The sequence below is a fragment of the Symphalangus syndactylus genome, chromosome 5 (genome assembly GCF_028878055.3).
Source record: "Symphalangus syndactylus isolate Jambi chromosome 5, NHGRI_mSymSyn1-v2.1_pri, whole genome shotgun sequence".
NCBI lineage: Eukaryota > Metazoa > Chordata > Mammalia > Primates > Hylobatidae > Symphalangus > Symphalangus syndactylus.
The window spans coordinates 97,351,302-97,375,476 of NC_072427.2; the positions used below are offsets into that span (position 1 = coordinate 97,351,302).

Consider the following 24,175-nt stretch of genomic DNA (forward strand, 5'->3'; position numbering starts at 1 on the left):
GGACTGGCACCAGAGTGAGGTGATGTGGGATCTAATCCTGGCTCTGCCACTGAATGGGGACCTTGGGTAGGGGAGCTCTGACCTGCCAGGTACTATACACCGATTATTTCATTAATCTGAATTATACTCCTTTAAAGGAGGATTAATATGCCTGTTTAACAGATGGAAGAATGGGCTCAGAGAAATCAAGTAACTTGCCCAATATCATAGTAAGAGCTAAGATTCGAAGGTCAGTTACTCTGACACCAAAGCATATGTTGTTGCCAAAATAGCCCCTACACTGGTACAAAGCCGATGGCAAATCAGCTGCTTGTTGCTCCCATGAAGGACTCATCAGATGGGAACAGCAATTGGAAGAGATAATTTTTTTTCCATTTGTGCAATGCAATTAAGGATATAACAAAATCATCACAGAATGCCCAAATGATTGATAATTGAGAGACTAGTACCAAGTCTACTTCCAAGAAAGATTTAGATTAGCTAGTGCATGTATTTAACCTGAGCTCTCTTTTCTTTTTTTTAATAACAAACTCAGCATCTGATTGATTTTAAGCTTAAGTTCACCAGTTTCTCATCTCCACCAGATCAGAATATAAACTGTATGAGGATAAGAATTTTGTTCACTGCCATAACCCCGGGGCACTTATGCTTGCCATGTAGTAGGTTTGCAATCCATATCTGTTGAATGGAAGAATGAATGAACAAATGAAAGAAATTCAAAATTCAACATAGGAATGTTAAGTAATCTTATTATGTATATATACATGTGATAATTTATTTAAAAGTTGATTAAGCACTCAATACAGGAGGTAGAAATAAAGGAAGTAAAGATTTATCTGCCGTGCAAATATTAACCAAAAATTATTGGATGGATAAACTATAAGGATCAAATTGATCTTTTTTTTTAATAAATTAGAGCTTTTTTAGACTAAAGGAGGTTAGTAGAAGGTTCCTGTGATGAAATAAACAATCCTTTTAGCAAGATAATAGTGATCATAAACTCATTTTTCTAAAACAGTTGAGGATTTGCTTACAGTGAAGGACTCTTTTATGGTAAACTTGAGTCTCACTTTCCTTTGTTTATGTGGTGACATACATGTAGGAAGCAAAAAGCTGAATGCTTTTCTCTTTTGTTTTTTTTGAGACAGGGTCTCACTCTGTCACCCAGGCTGGAATCACGGCTCACTGCAGCCTTGACCTGCCAGGGCTCAGGTTATCCTCCCATCTCAGCCCCCCAGATAGCTGGGACTACAGGTGCGCCACCACACCCGGCTGATTTTCATAGTTTTTCATAGAGGTGGGGTTTTGCCATGTTGCCCAGGCTGGTCTCAAACTCAGCATATGTTATAAACATAATTTCTCTGATAGTAAGGATGATATATGTGGGCATTCAGTACTAGGAGTTTGGGGTTTATGGGTGATAGAAGTTTTATATCATTTACCGTGCTCTATGCTCCTTAAACTAGCTAGTGCTTGAAAATGGTATTACCGTACATATCTTCAAATACGTATATTTGATAGTGGAGAATAAAAAAGAATAAATCACATAGCTTTAAAAATGATGTCAAATACAGCTTCAGCCTTTAAAACACATTTTAGAGGAAAAAATTAACTTATATAGCGTTAATCATAATAAAACAACTTCTTAGGTTTGATAGCAGATCAAAAGTAAGCTTAAAAGTAATACACAGTGTTTAACGTTTATGTATAAGTTTAGTGGTCTGAGAAATGACTTTCTGATTGTACGGCCACTCTGTATTAGACATGATATTAAGGTAATGATGGAATATGTTCTTTCTTTATGGATACAAGCGATCTATTACCATAAAGAAGTAATTAAATCTGTTACTATATCAAGAAAAATAGTGCATAAAATACTAATGCTACAAGAAAATGTGTCTCAGCCGGGTTAACAGATGGGTGAAGTGTGAAGGCAGATGAACTCTGCTTCTTTGGCTTAGTCTTTATATCTCCCTACAACTATAACTAATCCTCTTCATTTGAACAACTTCAAAGACTCTAATTTGACACACATGGCATGCATACAACAGACACACTTTTAGTTCCTGCCAGCAGGTAATTAGAAGCAACAAAAAGGTATGTCTTGATGAAGAATTGCCTCGCTGCCCAAGCCACCACTTCAGCTGATCCAACAGAAATTCATCCTGTTACAGACCACTGCTCAGAGGCAGAGAAGGTCTGGTTTGCAGAGGAAAAAAAAAAATCATCCAGCCAATCAGACTTGAAATTGATCAATTTCATCCCATTATATTTATGTACAGAAAAAGCCTATTACTTTTTGTATAACTAACTTTATAACCAGGTACTTAGTCATATTATTTCTAACAGCTTTTCAATTGATTTATATGGATTTTAGAGATATATAATGATATAATCTGCAAATAATTTTTCCCCGTATTTACAGCTTTTTTCCTCTTATCTAATTGCACTGGCTAGTACTCCTAGAACAGTATTAAAAAATAGTTTCCATGGTGATCAATATTGTCTTTAATAACGGAAAAAATGGTTTTAGCATTTTGCCATTTAGCATCATGATGGTTTTTCAATTAATATGTGCATATGTGTTTACATATTAATTTATTGTGTCCAGAATCTATTCCTAATTGAAACTTTAAAATGAAGAAATGATTGTCAAATTTTGACAACAAAAGCTATTTGAGTCACAAAAATATAATTATGGGTTTTTTCTTCTCTTACCTATTAATATAGTAAATTATGATAATAAACTTCATAATAGCAAGCCTTCCTTGCATTCCTATGATTTTTGCATTTTAATAAATTTCTAAATTCTTTGTGCTAGTATTTTCTTTAAGAATTGTACTTAAAGACATACAGTATAAAGAGATAATCAAGGCCAGGTGTGGTGGCTCATGCCTGTAATCCCAGCATTTTGGGAGGCTGAGGTGGGGAGATTACCTGAGCTCAGAAGTTTGAGACCAGCCTGGGCAATGCTGTGAAACTCCATCTCTACTATAATACAAAAAATTAGCTGGGCATGGTGGCATGCGCCTGTAGTCCCAGCTACTTGGGAGGCTGAGGCAGTAGAATTGCTTGAACCCAGGAGGCAGAGGTTGCAGTGAGCTGCAGTGCACCACTGCACTCCAGCCTGGGAGACAGCAAGACTACGTCTCAAAAAAAAAAAAAAAAGAAATAATCAGAATTATCCCTCTCCATACTGGCATTTCTATATTCTTTGGCTCTGTAGGAAAGTTGGTGCTGCTAATACACCTCTAGGATTTATTTGCTGTAAGCAAGTAATAATAATAATAGTAGCTCACACTTCTTACAGCATGTATTTTATAATAGATGATGATCTGAGAGCTTGTTACATAATGCTTTCAATCCTCAGAAAAATCCTGTGAGGCAAGTACTATCATTATTATCATCATCATTATCTCCACTTTTCAGACAAGGAAACTGAGCTTATTCAAGGTCACATAGGTAGTAAGTCACAAAGTCCAAGCAATCTGGCATGACAGTTTGTGTTCTGATTCCCTAAGTCACTCGTTTATTCCACCTGCAGCATGTATTTACTCACTGCCTCCTATTTTGAAGACACTTCACAATATTTTCCTTTTAAAAAGCAAATGAATACTTAGATGAACATCTAGGTCTATGCAGTAGTTCTAAAATGTTTGTATCTATTTATTCCAGGCACTATTCCCATACAGCTCTCTCCCCAACCTTTCAAAATTTCTGTCCTAACTGCTGTGATCCAATATGTCAGGCTGAGGAAATATTAAGCTGAGCCCAAGATACTAGCCTAGTCTGATGGCATTCTGGCAGAGTCTATGTGGATGCTCCTGGAAAGGCAAGGTCTTAGTAACAAAGGAGAACCGAATATCCATGTCAGCTGGATGACCAGGCTGTTGCAAATGATGCTACCCGACATGACATGTCTCGTCTGGAAAAGAGAGAAAACTAGCTAGATGTGCAGCAAGGCATGAGTGCCTGGCCAGTAGAAGGTACAAGAAAATAACCGAGGGCCAACTACAGGCAGAGCGTGAGAGCGGGGCAGCGTCTGGGAGGTGCTTTCACACCGTATGTCTTTTCCTTTGCCCCACAGCCCCTGTGGCATTTTTAAGGTGTTAGCTCTTGATTTCTTCTATTACCTGGTTTACATTAGCCTCCTGAAGCCCCTTTGTGTGGGTTGTAATGTCCTCTGTGAGGGTGATAAATAGAAGGCACCCTGGCCAATATTTTGGGGAAGGAGCCTTGTGAATGGGCCTGATGGGTTGGGGGCTGGGGAGGATGGAAAGAATGTTTCCGCTGTAATCCGGCATTTAATCACTGGTGCTGAGGACAATGGAGGCTCCTCCACCCTCCCAAGGCCTGATTTCATTTGGCAAGCCCAGCCCTCTTTTGTCAGCCTCACAAGGAGGTCCCACCCCTCCGTGCTCCACACAAGGTTCGCTTCCCAAGTGTCATTGAGATGAAACAGGCAGAACATGGGCTGGGGACTGCTGGGCTCAGCCTCTCTCTGCCACCAGCACCGGTCCTTCCCTCATAGGCCTTTGTGACTCTGTGAATCTATAATTCCAGGAACTTTTATATTTAGTGTTCTCAAAGCGAGTGCAACCCGGTGGAATGCCTTTCTATATATATAACTTTTCCTAAGAAAATTACGATTCCATTCAAGAGCCAAAGAGTGCCAGATGGTTCCCAGCAATATGAAATGATAAGCACAGTGATACTAAAATGAAAGGAAACCTCTCAATGACTTTCATTTCTTCCTTTCCCTTCCAGCCCTTATTATGGCTATCTAATTTTATGTAATAATTACAGCAAATATGTGATTTTTTTCTACTTTTTTTCAGCCAAGTATTTTTTAATATTGCTATGTTGCTTTCAAAATAAGTATGTTAATGCTAGATACTTACACTCACGTTCCTGTGTTAACATTTACCCTGTTGCCGGACACAGATATAAAGGGATGTCATACTGCAGGATCAGCCCCTGGAATCAGAAAACCTCAGCTTTGTTCTGCTTTTATTCCAACAATGTGATCTGTGTACCTTAACCACTCTGAACACATCTCTTCATCCATGAAGCAAGGGTCACAACCGCACCTACTTCCCAGGGCCACGGTAAAATCAAAGGAAATGATACATGTGACAGCTGCTTGTGAACTGCAGAGCCAGACAAGTGGTAGTTATTAGTAGCTTGTTTCCCAGTTTTCAATGATAAAAATAAAGATTAAAGTGAACATTTTCAAACACAGAGCATTCAACTCCCTTTAGATGCTTTGTCTAGGATAGATTCCAAAACCCAGGACTATTTGATCAAAAATAAAGAAATAAATATTTTTATGGTTCTTAGATCAGAATTGCTACCTGCTTTTCAAAGGGTTGAACGAACTTACGTTGTAACTGGGTACATATGGATGTAGCACTTTGCCAAGACCTCAGCAGCACAGCAAAATTTCATTTTAAAACAGGTTGGCTAGGCCGGGCGCGGTGGCTCACGCCTGTAATCCCAGCACTTTGGGAGGCCGAGGCGGGCGGATCAGGAGGTCAGGAGACGAGACCATCCTGGCTAACACAGTGAAACCCCGTCTCTACTAAAAATACAAAAAATTAGCCGGGCGAGGTGGTGGGCACCTGTAGTCCCAGCTACTCGGGAGGCTGAGGCAGGAGAATGGCGTGATCCCCGGGGGGCGGAGCCTGCAGTGAGCTAAGATCTCGCCACTACACTCCAGCCTGGGAGACAGCGAGACTCTGTCTCAAAAAAAAAAAAAAAAAAAAAAACAGGTCGGCTAATTATATAAGTTGCCACCATTTGCGTTGTTTAACCACTGGTGAAGTCTGAACATTTTTCATGTTTCCTTATGAAAAACAAGTGGGCTTCAATATGTTTTAAGACCATTTTTAAAATAACACTAATTTCCCAAGGTAGGGAGAAAAAGACCATATCATGTAGAGAAACCAACTTGAGCTTTAAAATGACACTTAAGTACAAAAATGTTTGCAGGACTCTATAGTCAATGAGCTCTCCAAAACCAAGAACCCAAGTTCCCACTTTTGTCCTAAAATATATCTGGCCACAATGATTTATCCATATCTGGGGCCCAATCCTGCCTCTTTAGTCCTTTTCTGTAGTGTGGCTATTAGCTTGTGAAGGCAAGCGACGGAGTTAGGGACTGACAGTTTCCTGGGGAAAAACGGAGGCTTAGGGGGCTAGACTTCAACTAATGGACTAGTCGACAAATATTTATTGGGTGTTATTAAGCACTTACTAAAGCATGGCTTCTACTCTCAAAGAAATAGTAAGATGAAAGGGTTAACAACAGGAAACCATCGTAGAACATAGAACATACTTGAAAACCTGGTGATGATGCCCCCCAGCACCCCGGCAGTCAGGAAATGGAGAAACCATGTTGCCTGGAGTGAGCTGGAAAATCTTCAGAGAACAGGTAAAAATTGTTCTGCCGGCCGGGCGCAGTGGCTCACGCCTATAATCCCAGCACTTTGGGAGGCTGAGGAAGGTGGATCACCTGAGGTCAGGAATTCGAGACCAGCCTGGCCAACATGGAGAAGCCCCGTCTCTACTAAAAATATAAACAATTAGCCAGGTGTGGTGGCATGCACCTGTAGTCCCAGCTACTCAGGAGGCTGAAGCACAAGAATCACTTGAACCCAGGAGGTGGAGGTTGCAGTGAGCCGAAATTGCACCACTGCACTCCAGCCTGGGGAACAGAGCGAGACTGTCTCAAAAAAAAAAAAAAAAAAAAAGAAAAAAATTGCTCTGCCTTGGGTCAGTGACAGCAGAACACAGACAAGAGGAGTCACCTAAAGTCAGGTCACCTAAAGTCTTTAGCACCTAGTCACTGTGAAGAATTTAAAATTATGACAACTTTTTGGTAATGCATAGAAAAAAATATTGGTACAAAAATGTTGACAATGGTTGTATCTGGGGATGAAATTTGGGGAGATTATAATATATTTCTCTCTATTTATTTTATTTATTAATTTATTTATAGCGATAGAGTCTCACAATGTCACCTAGGCTGGAATGCAGTGGCATGACCATAGCTCACTGCAGCCTCAAACTCCTGAGCTCAGGCGATCGTTCCACCTCAGCCATCTGAGTAGCTAGGACTACAGGTCCATACCACCATGCCAGGCTAGCTTTAAAACTTTTTTTTTTGTAGAGATCCAGCCTCACTATGTTGCCCAGGCTGGTCTCAAACTCCTGGCCTCAAACGATCCTCCAACTTCAACCTCCCAAAGTGCTGGGATTACAGGCGTGCGCCATTGTGCCTTGTCTATATTTTTTATAATAACCATAGATGGCTCAAATGATAAAGGAATATGATAAAATAGGAAGGAATATTATGGGCTAACTCAGAAAACTAACCGCCATGTAAAACATTTTAATTAGAAAATGTATTTTGAGACCCAAAAATTTTAAAGTACAACCCCTTTATACATAGGGCGTTGGCAGTGTCATTTTTTATGATCCTCTATGATTATACAACAATCTGACAGTGCCTCTTCAGTACCTACCAAGTACTTCTCTGTACCTACTGAGGCATTAGAATGATTTTTTGAACATTTGTCTCCAAACATATCTATCCATGAAAAGAGGCAATACTAAAAGAAATGTTCTGGGAAGTTGGGGGGGGGGTGGAGGGATGTTTGTTTTTTAATTATTACATTGGTGCAAAAGTAATTACGGTTTTGCAATTATTTTTAATGGTGCAATGACATAAAGCGAGTATCTTGTAAATTGAATTGACCTCTAGCTGGGTCATACTCAGACCTAAAGCAGCACTGCCTATTATTCAGATGCTTTCCCAGACAAGTGGATAAAGGAAGAAGGAAAGAAACTCCATTTCAAATCCTGAATCAGGTCCAAAGATACTCCCTGGGAAAGGCATTCGCTTCGGGTGTATTTTCACTGAAGTGCTTGCATGCTGGAAATACCCTCCCTCCTCTTTGACTCGTTTGCTTCCCTAGTTCTTAGTCACAAGCTCAGGGTACTCTCAGCACCTCTCCTTCCTCCAGGTAAGTAGAAGCCTGTACCACGTCGTAGGTGGCTCCTTGGGTCGGGGAGCAGGTGCTGCGAGCCCCGGACGCCTCCTAGGGCACATTGGCTACCTTGCGGGAGAGCCTGCGTGTCTGGTTGGTGTGCAGAGAAACATTGCCATCTAGTGGAAGAAACAGCAAAGCTCTCATTTCTGTTCTTGAGCTAATGGGGTGTAACCGCGGATTGGATGTTTACAGAGCCATCTCACTGTTGGGCTGATCACATTTAAACTTTCCTAGGAAAAGTTCTTATCATCTTCTTCCTATCTTAAATTTTGTACTTTAGTAAATTTAAAGAAATACAATTGGGCACTTCAGGCCGGGAGCGGTGGCTCACGCTTGTAATCCTAGCACTTTGGGAGGCCGAGGTGGGCGGATCACGAAGTCAGGAGATCGAGACCATCCTGCCTAACACAGTGAAACCCCGTCTCTACTAAAAATACAAAAAAATTAGCCGGGCGTGCTGGCGGGCGCCAGTAGTCCCAGCTACTGGGGAGGCTGAGGCAGGAGAATGGTGTGAACTCGGGAGGCGGAGCTTGCAGTGAGCCGAGATCGCGCCACTGCACTCCAGCCTGGGCGACGACAGAGAAAGACCAAAAAAAAAAAAAAGAAAGAAAGAAAGAAAAAGGAAAAAAAAAGAAATAACAATTGGGCACTTCATTCCCAGGGGAATTACCAGAACCCACCTAAGCTACACAGGAAAAGAAATGAAGAGAAAATAGAGGTTATCTGTAGTTCATGATGAACTTGCCGTTTCCCTCATTATCACTTGTACTTTCCTCTTGTTTATGTACCTAGGATGACTCGTTTGCCCAACGCTTCACTAAATCCAGCCCCATGGACTCAATCAGATTCCATAGGCGAAGAACAGAAGCTCATGTTAGCAAAGCTTCCTTGTGTGGTATTCTGATTTGATGATCTTTTTTTTGGAAACATACTATCAAGAGATCACTGTTGGCCATGTGAGGTGGCTCACGTCTGTAATCCCAGCACTTTGGGAGACTGAGGTGGGAGAATCTCTTGATACCAGGAGTTTGAGACCAGCCTGATGAACATAGCAAGACCCTCATCACTACAAAATATTTAAAAATTAACTGAGTGTGGTGGCATGCAACTTGTAGTCCCAGCTAGTCAGGAGGCTGAGGTGGGAGGATCGCTTGAGCCCAGGAGTTAGAGGCTGCAGTGAGCTATGATTGCACCACTGCATTCCAGTCTGGGTGACACAGCAAGACCCCATCTCCACAAAACAAACCTCAGAAAACTTAGAATTAAAATGAAGGAGGTGATTGGGATAAAAAACAAATTCACAATGGAGTAAGATAGTAAATACAAACCTAAATATACCATAATAATGTTAATGGCTCAAATTCCCATAGTAAAAACAGATTGGATTTAAAAATCAGTTATATTTGGCTGGGCGCAGTGGCTCACGCCTGTAATCCCAGCACTTTGGGAGGCCAAGGCAGGCAGATCACCTGAAGTCAGGAGTTCGAGACCAGCCTGACCAACATGGAGAAACCCTGTCTCTACTAAAAATACAAAATTAGCCAGGTGTGGTGCCACATGCCTGTAATCCCAGCTACTTGGGAGCCTGAGGCAAGAGAATAGCTTGAAACTGGGAGGCAGAGGTTGCGAAACTCCATCAAAAAAAAAAAAAAAGGCCGGGTGCGGTGGCTCACGCCTGTGGTCCCAGCACTTTGGGAGGCTGAGGCAGGCAGATCACGAAGTCAGGAGATCGAAACCAACCTGGCCAACATGGTGAAACCCAGTCTCTACTAAAAATACAAAAAAAATTCGCTGGAGGTGGTGGTGGGCACCTGTAATCCCGGCTACTCAGGAGGCTGAGGCAGGAGAATGGCTTGAACCTGGGAGGCGGAGGTTGCAGTGAGCCAGGATCATCCCACTGTACTCCAGCCGGGGGAAAGTGCGAGACTCTGTCTCAAAAAAAAAAAAAAAAAAAAAAATCAGTTATATTATATTCATAAAAGATAATCCAAAACACATGGAGGACAAGGGAATAAAGTGATGAATAAAGATATACCAGGCAAATAGGAACCAAAAAAAAATCTAGGATCGCCACATCAATTTTAGACAAAACAGCAATAAAGAGGGTAACATTCTGATTATCTAGAAAAGAGAGTAACATTCTGTTGTTTAGAACAACAATTCTAGAGTAGAGGGCATCATATAAAATAGCATCAAGGAGGAGTAAGTTCCAGTGTTCTATACCATTGTAGGATGACTATAGTTAACAATAATATGTGGTTTCAAACAGCTAGAAGGAGGATATCAAATGTCCCCCATACAAATGAATGATAAATGTTTGAAATGATGGATATGTTAATTCTTGTGATTCTGATCACTATACTTTATATGAACCAAAACATCACTATGTGCCCCATAAATATGTAAAATTATTACATGTCAATTTAAATATATATAAAGCAATAATTCTAAAACGAGATTCTAAAATTAAATGGAAACATAGTGGGCTAAGAGTAGCTAAGGCAATCTTGAAGAACACTTCGGAGCTATTAAAATTTATAAAAGACATATCATAAAACTCTAGTGGCCAAGACAGTAAGGTATCAGTACAAGAATGAAAAAAACAATAGAACAGAATGGTGAGTTGAGAAACAGATCCACATATACACAGTCATCCAATTCGTAAGAAACTGACAATCAGACAATTAAATTTGTTTAAAATCTTGACCCCGACTCACACCAAACATGAAAATCAATTCCAGACAGATCGTAGATTAAATGTATTGGGTTAAACCATATGAAACTGCTATTTTTTAAGTTGACTATTAGTAATTTCATATGGTTTAACTTAATAAAACAGTAAAACTTTTGTGATAGAGCATGGGAAAATATTTTCATGAAACTGAAGTAGCCAAAGGTCTATTTAACCAACACAAAAAATGTGATAATCATAGAAAAATACGTAAATTAAAACACATTAATATTAAAAACTTTCGGCCAGGTGCAGCAGCTCATGCCTATAATCCCAGCACTTTGGGAGGCCAAGGGAGGTGGATCACCTGAGGTCGGGAGTTTGAGACCAGCCTGACCAACATGGAGAAACTCCATCTCTACTAAAAACAAAATTAGCCGGGCATGATGGCGCATGCCTGTAATCCCAGCTACTCAGGAGGCTGAGGCAGGAGAATCGCTTGAACCTGGGAGGCAGAGTTTGTGGTGAGCGGAGATCACTCCATTGCACTCCAGCCCAGGCAACAAGAGTGAAACTCCGTCTCAAAAAATAAAAAAGATTAAAAACTTTTGTTCATCAAAAGACAGTGTTAAGAGTGAAAAGTTAAGCCACAGAGTGGGAGAATATATTTAAAATACATGTATTCAACAAAGGACTCATTCAGATTATATAAAGAACTCCTACAAAGTGATTTGTATTAAATGTCAGACAACCCAAAAGAAAAAAGTGGGCAGAATTATGAGCAATTATGTCACCACACAAAGAAGATAGCCTTCAAATAGTTATCAGGAAAATGTCACCTAGGACCACAATTGGGTACACAAGAATGACTAAAGTGAAGAAGACACTATCAAGTGTGGGCAAGAGTAAGGAACAACGGGGACCCTCATATACTACTGGTGGAGGTGTAAAATGGCCCACCCACCTTAGAAAACTGTCAGGCAATATCTACTAAATGTGTAGTCTGTGACCCAGCAATTTCAATCTTGGATGTATACTCCACAGAAATGTATATATGTGTTCACCAAAACACATTTATGAGAATGTTCATGGCTTCACTATTTGTAATAGTAAAAAAACTGGATACAACCCACATGCCCATCAATAGTAGAATGGGACTAGGTACAGTGGCTCACGCCTATAATCCCAGCACTTTAGGAGGCCAAGGCAGAAGGATTGCTTGAGCCCAGGAGTTCAAGTTTAGCCTGGGCAACATAGTGAGATCCCATCTCTACAAAATAACTTTTTTTAAAAGACGAAAAATTAGCTGGGCATGGTGGCATATTCTTGTAGTCCCAGCTACTCAGGAGGTTGAGGTGGTAGGATTGCTTAAGCCCAGGAGTTGGAGGATACAGTGAACCATGATTGTGCCACTGCACTCTAGCCTGGGTAACAGACCAAGATCCTGTCTCAAAAATTAAAAAAAATAAAATTAAAATAGTAGAATGGGTAAATAAATTGTGTAATATCCACACGTAGAATAATATTCAACAGTCAGTGACAGTGAATCATCTGTACCTGTCCAAGACTACTCAGGCTCTATAACAAAACACCATCTATTGGGTGACTTACAAAAACAGACATTTATTTCTCACGGTTCTAAAGGCTGGAAGTTCAAGATCAAGGTGCCTGCAGATTTGGTGTCTGGTGAGGGCCACTTTCTGGTTTATAGATGGTGCCTTCTTGCTGTGTCCTCACATGATGGAAGAGAGAAAATGCTGGTCTCTCAGCTTTTTCTAAGGGCACTAAGTCCCATTCCTGAAGGCTCTACTCTCATGATGTAATCGCCTTCCAAAGGCCCCGCTTTCTAATACCATTGTCTCAAGAGTTAGAATTTCAACCTGTGAATTTTCAGACCAAAGCAAGAGTATACAGCACTGAAAAACAACCTCAGATATATATATATATAGATAGATAGATGATAGATAGATAGATAGATAGATAGATAGATAGATAGATAGATAGATCGAGACAGATATTTTATATTTGCATATCAATAAATGGAACTGGGAAAATTTGTTTTTCATATAAAAAGTTATACCTAAGTCATATCATACTCAAAATTAATTATAGATAGATTTAAAACTCCAATGTGAAAAGGAAAGCTTTAAAACTTTGGGAAGAAAATATCAAAAATATCTTTATAAATTCAGAATAGGGAAGGACTCTGGGGCCAGGCTATCTGGGTGCCAGTCTCAGCTCTATGACTTACTAGCTGTGTGAGCTTGGACAGTTTCTCCCTACTCTTTAGTTTCCACATATGAAAAATAAGGAGAATAATGGCACCTTCTCATAGGGTCATTGAGAGGATTAAATGAATAATACGCATAAACTGTTTAAAATACCGCCTGACACTTATTAAGTGCTATATGAGTTTTTGTTGTTTTATTAGTAGTACTGGTAGTTGTTATAAGGGACAGATACTTTCCAGTTGGAAGATATATGTTTTTAAAAGTTCAGAAAGTCTAGTAATTAAGGGAAGAAATGGATAATCAATATTGAAAGATAGCAAAAAAGAAAAATATAATAAAGAAAGGACAAATTAAGAGTTCGTGAGCCCCTCAGGTAAAAAACCAGACTAATGTAAAGAAGCTGAATTACTCTATTAATCATTTAATCCATGTATGTCTCCCCTCCCGACCCCCAAGCTGCCCCTAACCAAGAATACCATGGGGTTGTGTTCTTGTCTGCTTTCTTCCACATTCTGAAATGCATTCCATAGGCAGGTGCATCTTGGGTTTCCAATAAAAATCAACTGACCAAGGGGGTGGAATCTCCAGGCTTGAACCCTCAAATACAGACAGGATTATGTGTTCTTTTTCTATTTGGAGGCATATTTTTCTGGTAGGATACTGGCGAATCAGAAACAGCAAAACAGAGTCTTCTCGGGAGTTCAATAGACTTTGCAGCAAGACTCTTTTATATGCTCAAAATTTAAAATCATTCATGCACTTCTTCATTTTAGAAAAATAGTCCTTTAAGTTTATAGTATTTTCTTTTTATGTTTTTCCAATATTGAAAAACTGTAATGTACAGGATTCTTATTCTCCTGCCAGAACAAATAGCGTATTATTGCAGCTGTAACATTTTATGTCTTCGCCACAATAACTGTGGTTTTCCGCAGTAATTTTGCTATTATGCTACGATTTTTATTAGAAAATGTATTACTGCCATCTTAATTTTCTTAGCCAGTTTAACACATTTATGGCTTTTCTGCTTTTGCAAAGTGGTATTTCAAATACTGAAGAATAACTTTTTAAAATTCTATAAATCCTGGATGAAATTTAAACCATAAATTTCATTTCTAAATAATCAAATAAGAACATTACTGCAACTGTGTCATCGCCTAAAGCCAGTAATATTCCATGAGTTTGTAAAAACATTATTTTGGGCAAATCACACAAGGGGTAGTTTAGTGATCTGAAATGTCCAGGGTTTGCTATTTCTTCCACAGTAGTCCTTTTTTTTTTTTTCTAAGATGGAGTCTCACTCTGTTGCCCAGGCTGAAGTGCAGTGGCACAATCTCAGCTCACTGCAACCTTCGCCTCCCAGGTTCAAGCTATTCTCCTGCCTCAGCCTCCCAAGTAGCTGGGATTACAGGCTCCTGCCACCACACCCAGCTAATTTATGTATTTTTAGTAGAAGACGGGTTTTCACCATGTTGACCAGGCTGGTCTTGAACTCCTGACCTCATGATCCGCCCTCCTCAGCCTCCCAAAGTCCTGGGAGGCAGAAAGTGCAGGCGTGAGTCACCATGCCCAGCCTCTTCCCCAATATTCTTGAAGAGGTTTATAACAACACCAAATCTCAGATTTGATGACTACCTGTTGAGAGAAATCAAGGAATGAGGAAGAATTTGAATGAGGAATGCAGGTGGCCTTTCTCGCCATCCTTTTGCCTAGTGCCCCCCTTTTTCACCAAGACAAGAGGCTAGTTTTTGTTTCTGGTTTTATCACATCAGACTCTGGCTCATAACAAAAGCAGTCAGTCTCCTGTTGCTGCTTCATGGATAGCGCCTCTAACAGGCATTAATTTTTTGTTGTTGTCGTTATGGAGGGAGTGTCAGCATACACTCTAATAGAACAGTCTGGAAAGACAAGTGTTGTTGGTAAACCCTAGGGACGTGAGAATCAAGTGTCACCAGTAGGTGGAGGACTTGATCAGAAATACACATGCCTTGGGGCCTATATGGAGTTGCCTGCTCAGCTATGGTTTGAAGCAGAATCTGAGGGGATGCTCATGGTCCAGACAGTTTGGCAAATATCAGGGTGTGGGTATTTAGATGAGGCACAAGACTAACTGGAAGTGTGGGACATAAGTGAAAGATGGCACCAGGAGGTTGAAACTGTCCCTTAAACTGAGTCCTACAGGCACCCTCCCTTGGGTGACAGAGCCCCAGTTATTCCTGTGCACCCTCATAGTCTTCTGAGCCAGGGCCCTCTCCCCAGCTAGGTGGCTGATGCCCCAGGACACACCATATGTGAAACTGTCAGTGGATTCCAGGCACCCGTCCTTTAGTAGGCAGCTAGCAGATCCCCAGCTTAGCAGAAGGCACAGGTTTGGTGGAGATTCAGGAACTAAGCCCAGCAAGTTCCCTCATCACTGGCTCTCCACCTGGATACATAAACAACCTATTACAATGGTTGTTTAAATACCAGAGCTAGTTCGTCGCCCAGATATCCTGTGTGTCCTCTCCCTCCTTTTTTTTGAGACGGAGTCTCGCTCTGTTGCCCAGGCTGGAGTGCAGTGGCATGATCTCAGCTCACTCTCGGCTCACTGCAAGCTTCACCTCCCGGGTTCACGCCATTCTCCTGCCTCAGCCTCCCGAGTAGCTGGGACTACAGGTGCCCGCCACCATGCCCAGCTAATTTTTTGTATTTTTATTAGAGACGGGGTTTCACCGTCTTAGTCAGGATGGTCTCGATCTCCTGACTTTGTGATCCGCCCACCTCAGCCTCCCAAAGTGTTGGGATTACAGGCGTGAGCCACCGCGCCCAGCCTCCTGTCCCTCTTAGACATATATTTTGCACACTGAGCTCTTTGCACAATCAGGATTAACAAGCAAATAGCTGATGGAGGAAGGGTGAATTGGCTCTTTCTGCTTCAGCTGGGACATCCATCTTCTTCTGTCCTTGGACATCAGCTCTCCAACTTGTCGGGCCTTTGGGCTCAGACCTAGACTCACATCATTGGTTCCTCCGGGTCTCAGGCTTTTGGGCTGGGACTGAAACTATACCACTGGCTTTCCTGGACCTTCAACTTACAAATGGCAGATGGAGGGATTTCTCAGCCTCCACAATTATGTGAGCTAATCCCTCATAATAAATCCCTTTCTTTACATCTAATATATAGCCTATCAGTTCTGTTTCTCTAATACATTTCCTTTCTGATTTCTTCAATTACTTCTTTACAGCTTTAATGAGACATAATTCAAATACTACACAATTTGCCCACGTAAAGTGCAAACTTCGTTTGTTTTAGTGTATTCACAGAATTGTGTAACCATCACCACAATCAATTTTAGAAGCTTTTCATCACCCCAGAAATAAACCCCATACCCATTAGCAGTCATTCCCCATTTCATCTCACCTCCAGCCCTGGGAAATCACCAATCTATTTTCTGTCTCTATGGATTTTCCTATTCTGGACATTTCATATAAATGAAATCATACCATATGTGGTGCTTTCACACTGGCATTTTGCACTTAGATAATGTTTCAAGGTTTATCCATGTGGCATTATGTATCAGTACATCATTCTTCTTCGGTGCTGAATAATATTCCATTGTGTGGATATACCACATTTTATTTATCTGTTCATCAGTTGATGGACATGGGTTGTTGCCACTTTGGGGTGTGATGAATAATGTTGCTATGAACATTCATGTGCAAGTTTTTGTGTGAACATGTATTTCCCTTCTCTTGGGTACATACCTCCCGGTGGAATTGCCTGGTCATATGGTAACTCTATCTTTAACCTTTCAAGGAACCGTCAGACTGTTTTCCAAGGTAGCTGCGCCATCTGTTACAGGCTGAGCATCCCTAATCTTAAAATTTCACATCCAAGATACTCCAAAATCTGAAAATTTTAAGCACCAACATGATGCCACAAGTGGAAGATTTCTCATCTGACCTCGTGTGATGGGTCACAGTCAAAATGCAGGTGCACAATGATGAAGACAACATGGTTAACACTGCAGAAAAATTGCCTCTAGACGACATAATGAAAACATTTGAGGCTGGGCGTGGTGGCTCACACCTGTAATCCCAGCACTTTGGGAGACCGAGGCGGGTGGATCACGAGGTCAGGAGATCGAGACTATCCTGGCTAACATGGTGAAACCCTGTCTCTACTAAAAATACAAAAAAATTAGCTGGGCATGGTGGTGTACGCCGATAGTCCCAGCTACTCGGGAGGCTGAGGCAGCAGAATGGCATGAACCCAGGAGGTGGAGCTTGCAGTGAGCCGAGATCGCGCCACCACACTCCAACCTGGGTGACAGAGCGAGACTCTGTCTCAAAAAAAAAAAAAAAAGAAAAGAAAAGAAAAAAGAAAACGTATTATGGGCTCATTGAAGGACTAGAGCACCACGCATTCATAACAGAACAAGAAATCATATCAGGTTTATAAAGTCAAAGAGAGACTTTATAACCTGATATAAAGAAGACAAGAACAATTTATGCTTGACATTTATGCTTTAATGAGGCAGATGATTCTGGAGGAAACATCTTTAAAAGCCATCCAGCAGAATGCCTCCTGAGCCCCAGAGGACCCACTTCCTGGTCTCTCAATTGCTTCTGAAGTTTCTTCTCATCTAAAAAAATAAAATACAGTGCACAGTAACCTTTTCATCAAAACACAGCATCATAGGTGGAGCCTGGAAACCTGCTGCTGTTTGTTGCTACTGCTGTTAAACAGCTGATCCAGCTATTCCAGGGATGCTACTGAGCAGCTTGGTTGCCCTGAACACATTACGTTTTCACTGCATTGATGGCATTCCATAGTTTCTTTTCTTTTTTTTTTTAATTATACTTTAAGTTCTAGGGTACATGTGCACAAGGTGCAGGTTTGATACATAGGTATACATGTGCCATGTTTGTTTGCTGCACCCATCAAGTCATCATTTACATTAGGTATTTCTCCTAATGCTATCCCTCCCCCAGCCCCCCACCCCCCAACAGGCCCCAGTGTGTGATGTTCCCCACCCTGTGTCCAAGTGGTCTCATTGTTCAGTTCCCACCTATGAATGAGAACATGCGGTGTTTGGCTTTCTGTCCTTGTGATAGTTTGCTGAGAATGATGGTTTCCAGCTTCATCCATGTCCCTGCAAAGGACCTGAACTCATCCTGTTTTATGGCTGCATAGTATTCCATGGTGTATATGTGACACATTTTCTTAATCCAGTCTATCACTGATGGACATTTGGGTTGGTTCCAAGACTTTGCTATTGTGAATAGTGCCGCAATAAACATACATGTGCATGTGTCTTCATAGTAGCATGATTTATAATCATTTGGGTATATATCCAGTAATTGGATTGCTGGGTCAAATGGTAATTCTAGTTGTAGATCCTTGAGGGATCACCACACTGTCTTCCACAATGGTTGAACTAATTTACACTCCCACCAACAGTGTAAAAGCATTCCTATTTCTCCACATCCTCTCCAGCATCTGTTGTTTCCTGACTTTTTAATGATTGTCATTCTAACTGGCGTGAGATGGTATCTTATTGTGGTTTTGATTTGCATTTCTCTGATGACCAATGATGATGAGCATTTTTGCATGCGTCTGTTGGCTGCATAAATGTCTTCTTTTGAGGCTGGGTGCAGTGGCTCACGCTTGTAATCCCAGCACTTTGGGAGGCCGAGGTGGGCGGATCACGAGGTCAGGAGATCGAGACCACGGTGAAACCCCGTCTCTACTAAAAAAATACAAAAAATTAGCCGGGCGTGGTGGCGGGCACCTGTAGTCCCAGCTACTCAGAGAGGCTGAGGCAGGAGAATGGTGTGAACCTAGGAGGCGGAGCTTGCAGTGAGCCGAGATCGCACCACTGCACTCCTGCCTGGGCGACAGAGCGAGACTCTGTCTCAAAAAAAAAAAAGTCTTCTTTTGAGAAGTGTCTGTTCATATCGTTTGCCTACTTTTTGATGGGGTTATTTATTTATTTCCTGTAAATTTGTTTGAGTTCTTTATAGATTCTGGATATTAACCCTTTGTCAGATGGGTAGATTGCAAAACTTTTCTTCCATTCTGTAGGTTGCCTGTTCACTCTGATGGTAGTTTCTTTTGCCATGCAGAAGCTCTTTACTTTAATTAGATCCCATTTGTCTATTTTGACTTTTGTTGCCATTGCTTTTGGTGTTTTAGTCATGAAGTCTTTGCCCATGCCTATGTCCTGAATGGTATTGGATGGCATGCCATATTTTCTACTGGTCAGTACTCATGTGTGAATAAGTGTAAGAAAATGATTTTTATTTATTTATTTATTTTAAGACAGAGTCTTTCTCTGTCACCCAGGCTGGAGTGCAGTGGCACGATCTTGGCTCACTGCAACCTCCACCTCCTGGGTTCAAGTGATTCTCCTGTCTCAGCTTCCCAAGTAGCTGGGATTACAGGCCCGTGCCACCACACCTGGCTAATTTTTTGTATTTTTTAGTAGAGACGGGGTTTCACCGTGTTAGCCAGGATTGTCTCGATCTCCTGACCTCATGATCTGCCCTCCTCGGCCTCCCAAAGTGCTGGGATTACAGGCGTGAGCCACCGTGCCTGGCCAAAAATGATTCTTATCACTAGCATATATATTCAGAGTCTGGAATAACAGTGATACCAAACAGCAATGTCCACATGGGTGGCTAAGATAGTGACACTTGCTTTCGGATGGTTCAATGCACACAAACTGTGTTTCATGCAAAACATTATTTAAAATATTGTATAAAATAACTTTCAGGCTATGTGTATCAGGAGTATTTGAAACATAAATGAATGTCCTGTTTAGATTTGGGTCCCATCCCCTTATATCTCTCACTATGTACATGCAAATATTTCAAAATCTAAAGGGCATCTGAAATCCAAAACACTTCTGGTCCCAAGGATTTTGGATAAGGGAAACTTAACCTGTACTTTTTATCTTAAAAGTTTATTTACTATTCAATTATTTTTACTTCATTTTCCTATGATTTTATTTTTAAAAATTTATTAATCCCACATAGACTTCATTCAATATATAGTGACAATCTATATTTGCATTTTCCTCCAAATTCATAGCCAGTGATTCCAAATTATTACTGAGTAATCCTTAATCTCCTCAGTAATATATATTTTCTTCTTTTATATATCAATTCACAACATTTTTCAGACACAGGGTCTCACTGTGTTATTCAGGCTGGCCTCGAGCTCTTGGGTGCCATTGATTATCCCAAATAGGTGAGACTACAGGTGTGCACCGCCGCCTGTGGTTACAGTCTGTTCTGTTCATGTCAGTACCGCACTATTTCAGTGACTGCCATTTTGATTTTTGTGTTTTGGTGGGTTTTTGGGGTTTGTTTTGTTTTGTTTTGTTTTTGTTTTTGTTTTTTGACAGAGCCTTGCTCTATTGCCCAGGCTGGAGTGCAGTGGTGGATCTCGGCTCACTGCCACCTCCAACTCTCCTGGTTCAAGGATTCTAGTGCCTCAGTCTCCCAAGTGGCTGGGATAGCAGGTGCATGCCACCACGCCCAGCCAATTTTTGAATTTTTAGTAGATACAGGGTTTCACCATGTTGGCCAGGTTGGTCTTGAACTCCTGGCCTCAAGAGATCCACCCACATCAACCTCCCAAAGTATCATTTTGTTTTAATAAGTCAAATGACTAATCCCCCCTTATCATTCTTCATATTTTGAATATTGTCTTTATTATCTCATTGAACTTCAGAATACTTGTATCAACTCCTTCGATACTTGTATCAATTTCCATTGGATTTTTAAAATCACTATTGAATTAGTTCTCTAAATTAATTTGAGAGAAGTTATTTATTTCTGGCTGGGCACAGTGGCTCACACCTGAAATCCCAGCACTTTGGAAGGCTGAGGCAGGCTGATTGCTTGAGCTCAGGAGTCTGAGACCACTATGGGCAACATAGCAAAACTCTGCCTCTACAAAAAAATATTAAAATTAGCTGGGCATGGTGGTGCATGCCTGTGGTCCCAGCTACTTGGAAGGCTGAAAGGCGAGGATTGCTTGAGCCTAGGAGGTCGAGGCTACAGTGAGCGGAGATTGCACCACTGCACTCCAGCCTGGGTGACAGAGCGAGACCCTGTCTCAAAAAAAAATTAAGTTATTATTTCTACAATTTTAATAATTACACATTGAAATGTGCTTTTTCTGCAGGAGAAATTTCAAACTATAATTTCCAGTATTTGATGATTTGTTGGCTCGTGGTAAAGAAGGAAGAGTCAAAATGTTTCTAAGGCTTGGGGTCTGAGAGACTTTGGGACTCAGAAAAGCTTCATAGGAGCCAAAAGAGCATTGCTAAGGGTTATCAGAAAGAAGAGGGAAGATTTTTCAGTGTTACTTTTAAGGGCGGGAAAACAGCCAATGTCTCAAAATTCCCAGGAGACAGATTCAGCCATACATAAGAAATTATTTTACTTAATAGAGCTCTCCGAAAATGAAAAAAAAAACGCTGCTGTGTAAGGAGGCAAGCCTTTCATCTCTGGAAGCATTCAAACTGAGGATAAATTACCAGTAGGTGTCAATAAGACAGCCCTCTTATTTCTAATCGTCTGTGTTGAGTTTATTCTCCAAGGGGGGGTGACCTTCATATAACCGAAACAAGTGACTAGAACTCATGAAGAAGAGCAGGGTTAAGGACAACACTTTAGGTGCTGCTCAAGAAAAGGAAAATAGGCCAGGTGTCATGGCTCATGCCTGTAATCCCAGCACTTTGGGAGGCTGAGGCGGGTGGATCACTTTGAGGTCAGGAGTTCAAGACCAGCTTGGCCAACATGGCAAAAACCCGTCTTTACTAAAAATACAAAAATTAGCTTGGTGTGGTGGTGCTTGCCTGTAATCCCAGCTACTCGGGAGGCTGAGGCAGGAGAATCACTTGAACCCGGGAAGTAGAGGTTGCAGTGAGCTGAGATGGCGCCACTGCACTCCAGCCTGAGCGACAGAAGGAGACTCCATCTCAAAAAAAAAAAAAAAAGAGAGAGAGAGAGAAAGAAAAGCCCAAAGGGGAGAGAGAGAGAGAGAAAGGATGTGACCAGTAAAATAATATAAGCACCAGGAAAAGGTTATAGAATCATGCATGACAGTGGAAGACCAAGGAAAAGTTAGCTAATAGTCAGGTGCCACAAATAAGAGAAGTACAGTAAGGCCAAGCAAGTTGTGAGAGGACTTGGAGAGTGAAGTTCCAATAGATCTGTGCAACAGTGAAATGATAGCTAAGTGGCACTACAGAGTCAAGTGACAGTTTCTGCATTTCAGAATAAGGAGGCCATGCACATCTGAAGTCCAAAGAGCAGACAGCAGGGATTAAGAGATAGAAAGTACAGGACATTCCTAACATTTATGCTTTAATATCTATGGTTCTTACCATTTGTCATCAACCTCTATGGTCCAAACCATGTTGTAATTTCTAAATTTTGCCAAGGCACACACTGGAATCACATCTGCTGAGAAACTGCCGCACAAGAGTGAGTCACTTATTTGGAGAGCATGCCTCGCTAGCTGCCCAACATCTGTATCATATCATGCCTTTGTTATTCTCTGCTAATCGTATGTGCTGTAACTCATGAAGTGAGAGGGACTCCGCTGCTTTGTAGATTCAGATAAGCGCATGGGTAACGTCACCACTAAGGTGATGTATGATGACTACTTTAGTTCTTTAAAAACCATCTAAGGGACTGAAGATATCACTTCGATGCTTCAGGTATTCTTCCCATCATTTTATGGAGGTAATTCCATATGAGGGGTATTCTGAAAAGAGAGATTTTCGAAGCTCTAAGGATACATTTCTTAAAACTATCAAGATCAAGATTCTACTTATTGGAAGAGGTGAGGCCATCACTAGAGAAGAAACGCAGGAGTTGGGAAGGGCTGCTTTTAGCTCACAGGTAGAAGAATTTATTTTAGAATCTGGAAAGAAGAAAGAATGTGGCTTAGCCTGACTTCCCCAGAGAGTAGAACATCAGAAAAGCATATATATACACATATGCAAGCACTGTATTGGGAACTGCGATCCGTAGAAGCAAGAGTGAGGGAGAGGGAAGCGGTGAGGGGCAGCACAAGGTAGGTTACTGCTTGATTCTGTGAACCACCTGAGAAGCCACAAGGCACGCATCTCAGGACTGTCTGTCTGGATTGAGAAAGGAGGAATCCCCCGTTGGTCAAAGGATCACTCCATGGAGGCATTAACTCCCCGGAACTTCAGGTTGCATTCATGAGACTACTAAGGAGTGTTTGCAGCGTCTGTCCCAGGCTGCAGAGATGACAGAGAAGGCTTCAGATGGGAGGTGAGAGGTGCTTGCAAGTTAGTTCTACATGCAGCTGGTCAGGCTCATGGCAGAACTGTCACTACAGTGGCGGCTGGAATCAAAGACAGGTGTGGCTGAAAGGAGCTGAGGCAGTGCTTACGAGGTGTCTGACCCAAGATGTTCATGTTCTAAGGAGTATATAGGTGTGAACAGGATGGTAAGAAAGCCCCGGTACGATTCCTGGCTCCTCTCAGATGCAAGCCCTTCTCATGAGGCTGGGGATGCTGTGACAGCAGTGAGTATCTGATACAAGTGGAGAAGAGTTATCACAGCCACTGGGCCAGAACCGCCGGAAGACTTCCGGGATCACATCAGGGGTTCTCAGGAAGCCAAGCGTTAGGAATTCTTAGTTCTCTGCATTTTCTCCATGAGTGCCTGCACCCTAGAGTGGATGCTGAGGAAGCAGACCATGAGAGTACCCAGAGTGGACTTGGCAGAGGGCAAAGGTCATAGGTAGGAGTCACCCAGGTAGGGGTCAGGAAAGTGTGGATGCAGCAGGGCAGGGAGCCGAGGGCGGATGGAAGAGGTAAAGCCAGAGGCGCTGATATCTAGAGACACTGTGAGGATTGAGCAGAGAGAAGGAACACACGCAGAGCCCTGCGCAAGCTCTGGGGCCCAGCAAGGCCATGAGGTGAGGACATGAGTGCTGACGTCCTGCAGAGAGCTGAGAATATAGATGTTGAAGTTGCCAAAGAAGGAAGGGGAAGGGAAGTTGGGAAGGAAAGAGAGACCCTGAGATGACTCCTGCCCCAGATGGAAGAAACAGTCATAGAAGACGCTGGTAGTGATTTGGAGGCACTTAAGTAGGGGGTGGTAGAGACTCCAGATGAGAATCCATGAAGAGAGGGTGTCAGAAACAGTGAAATTTGAGGCCTTTTTTTCTTTTTCAGAGACAGGGT

General features: G+C 41.7%; 1 long non-coding RNA gene across 1 annotated transcript in view; it reads right to left on the reverse strand.

The window, feature by feature from the left end:
• LOC129482932 (uncharacterized) overlaps positions 1 to 24,175 on the reverse strand; it is a 130,958-nt gene that overhangs the window by 59,950 nt on the left and 46,833 nt on the right. The window lies entirely within an intron of this gene.